Source organism: Arachis duranensis, chromosome 4, assembly GCF_000817695.3.
Source record: "Arachis duranensis cultivar V14167 chromosome 4, aradu.V14167.gnm2.J7QH, whole genome shotgun sequence".
Lineage (NCBI taxonomy): Eukaryota > Viridiplantae > Streptophyta > Magnoliopsida > Fabales > Fabaceae > Arachis > Arachis duranensis.
This window is the reverse complement of record NC_029775.3, coordinates 76,636,404-76,639,661: the sequence shown is the minus strand read 5'-3', so window position 1 is coordinate 76,639,661 and position 3,258 is coordinate 76,636,404. Positions and strand designations below refer to the sequence as shown.

General features: G+C 40.2%; 1 long non-coding RNA gene across 1 annotated transcript; it reads right to left on the bottom strand.

Annotated features, from left to right (window-relative positions):
• Positions 1-2,317: 2,317 nt before the first annotated feature.
• LOC110280737 (uncharacterized) lies at positions 2,318-3,046 on the bottom strand. Its single transcript, XR_002375025.2, has 3 exons — positions 2,853-3,046; positions 2,704-2,759; positions 2,318-2,625 (listed from the first exon to the last, which is right to left on the bottom strand). It is a non-coding gene; the product is annotated as an uncharacterized LOC110280737 (long non-coding RNA).
• Between the last annotated feature and the right edge of the window lie 212 nt (positions 3,047-3,258).

Here is a 3,258-nt window from a genome sequence, read left to right as displayed (position 1 = left end):
TGTTATCGCCATTACCCTCAGCATTATCATTGGTATTCCCTTCGCCATTCCCATTTCCGTTGCCATTCCCAGTCGGTTGGCCCAATCTCTGCACTGCTTGCAGAGTCGCAGCAGCATTAGCTTCCATGGTGTTAGCGAGATTCGCCATTGCCGCCATGAATTCGGCGTGATTGTCAGCTGGTTGCTCATTTCTACTGCCTCGTGTACGCGTTCGACCTCGCCCGCGAGTAGCCATGTAGGATTCCTGTCCACACCAAACAATAGATATCAAGGTGATCAGTCTCAATATCAAAAGTCTAGTGCTTCAATTAACCCAAACAGGCACTCACAAACAAGCATGCTATGCATATATCAAATAGATAACCTAATAGCATTAAAGAAAAGACACACAGAGTATGCAATGAAGCACAATCGGTCCATCCCTCAGGCTCACGAGGACGAACTGCTTTGATACCACTAAATGTAACACCCTAATTAGCCTAAGCCTTACCTCGCGTCGTAAAGCCAAGGTTAATCAGAGATTACGACAATTCTAAACTCATACATAATATATATATGGAAGGAATAGCATAATCTAGAAGCCCGATGAAAGATATAGCTCAAAAACAGAATTTCGAAGCTTAAACGTACTAACGGAGCTACTAGATTAAGGCATAAGAAACAGACAAGATATAACAAAAGATAAGTATATAATATCATAGGGAACTAGTCACGACTTGTGGAGTTTAAGCCGGCTAGCCATATATTGATATACACAACCATACAGTGAAAGTAGCTTATACAAGTTTTATTCTCTCAAATACATGCCTCTAGGCAAAACAAAATACAAAAGGAGAGATGTATAAACAAAATAAACCAAAAAGAACTCCAAAATGATCCAAGATTCTCCGCTCCTACAAAACAACTCACCGAGGTGGGTTGTGACCTGCATCTGAAAAACACAACAACAATATGGTATGAGAACCGGAGGTTCTCAGTATGGTAACAGTTCCCAGTGATATAGGATATAAGACCCTGGGACGCCAAAGGCAATCCTAAGCTTCATATCCATCACAAGATTCAACTTAAAGCATTATAAAACATTTAAGCATAACATACCAACATGACTTAAATAAACCAGGTTATCTATCTTAAGGGATTTCTATTCTAACCAAACACCGCTGTCCCACAGCCTTCACCAACCGATCCTCCATGCGATCCCATCGCCACCGCCTTCCGAACCTCCTCAATCCCAGCAGAAAACACAGATAATGTTCAAAGCAAGTAAAGCACAAGTAGTAGCATATATGGCAATTAATTCAGATAGCAAGTAAGCATGTTATTCAATTAGGCAAACCATTACAAGTAGACAAAGCATACAAGCAGATAGGAAATGCATATGATGAATGCCTGCCCTATTGGCTGTGATATCACATTGTCGGTTCAACTGCCAACCCAACACATCTCCATGGAGACGTCGCCCTTCGGATTTCTCATATGGGAACCCCCGAGATATAGTGCCCGGATCACTGTCCAGGTACCGGCGCCTGCTCGCCCTATAGATCCGAAGGGATGCGAGCGGGATATTCTTGCCTCAGACCTCACATCTAAACGTAAGCGGGATTAACCACCGTCCTTACGCCGCCGCCGCTACCTCGACAGGCGGGATTAACCACCGTCCCTGCCAGGCGCATAGCGTCTCAAAATATCATGTAAAAATATTATTCCAGTGGTTTTCAAAAGCATTTTCAGTATACATAGATCCATCATTCCTCATCTCATATACCAATTATCGTTCACCTAACGTCAAACCATTCTTAGCACGCCAGAAACCTAGACCTCCGTTTTCTAATTTACCTTAAGATCATGTACTAGAGCCCTTAATTTATATCCCATGTTTTAATACTCAAAACTAGGTTTTTAACACCAACTTTGAATGATCGTAACTTTCTCTACAAAATTCCAATTTTCACAAACCTTATACTGATTCGAAGAATTTTCAAAGATCTTTAATTCTAAACAATTTTCAATCAATTTTGAAAACCGAGGCAAAAGTTATGATCAAACAAAGTTTACCAAAAACTCAATTTTTCCAAACTTCACAATTACCACCCTATCTCACCATACCCATACCAAATCATACCAAACCATCCAAAGCTCCATTTTTCATCAAAATGTACCTGTTATAGCATAATACATCAACCTCACCACATTTTTCTTCTCATTTCATTATTCTCAATTCCAACATCAACTATATAACACTTATGATCAAAATCACCATCAAACCCACCATTTCATAAATCATAACACTACAATTATCATATGAACCAACTCCCAATCCATACAATCATTCAACATCATCATATCATTATAATTCATCACAATCAACTCAACATTCATCAATTCATCAATATTTAGCACACCAACCATCATTTTAGTTCAACCTATCCTATTGGTCACTAGCCTATGTGTCCATGAATATTATATACTACATAGAGGAAATCGAAACCATACCTTGACCGATTTCCTTTATGCACCCAAACTCAAAATGAGTACCAACAAGCTTCCAACCACAATCCAAGCTTTCAAATCCACTCCAACAAGCACAAATAAGTTCCAAAAGCTCCCAAAGCCACAATAATCAAACTATATACATATAAATCACCACAAATCAACCTAGGGTTCAACATAAGCATAATCTCACAAGGGTTTAAGAGCTCTTACCTTTCCCAACAGATTTGACAACACAAATCCAAAGCTAAGCAAGGATTAGAGCAAACCTAAACATCCAAAATCACAAAAATCCATTTAACCCAAAACTCTAATAAAACCCGAAATTTTGAAGAGCAGAACTGGAAGGATTTCGTGATTACCTTGAGGGTTTCTTGGGTGGGTTTTGTAGAGCTCTTCACAAGGAACGCGTAGCCGCAAACGGTGCGGCGATCGGAGCTCCGTAGCTCAAGATATGAGCTTGGGAAGTTTGAAGTGAATAGTAACAATGGTGGAAAGCTCTCACCTCTCTCTTCACTTCAGCTGCTGTTGTGTTTAGGTTATGAGGGTGAAAGTGGCTGAAATGGGTTCATTTAAGTGTATTTATATGTTGGGCTTGGGCCCAACTTGGGCCCGGTCCAACCCGTTAGCGTTTTTAGCCCGTTTGGCCTAACTTCGGGCCAAATCTTTAAAATTAAAGCCCGGTTTTCCATTTCTAATGTTTTTCTAAGGTTTTTGATGGTTTTCACTTTTCTCGTGCAGTACCAGGCAGACTTGAACCGGTTCAAC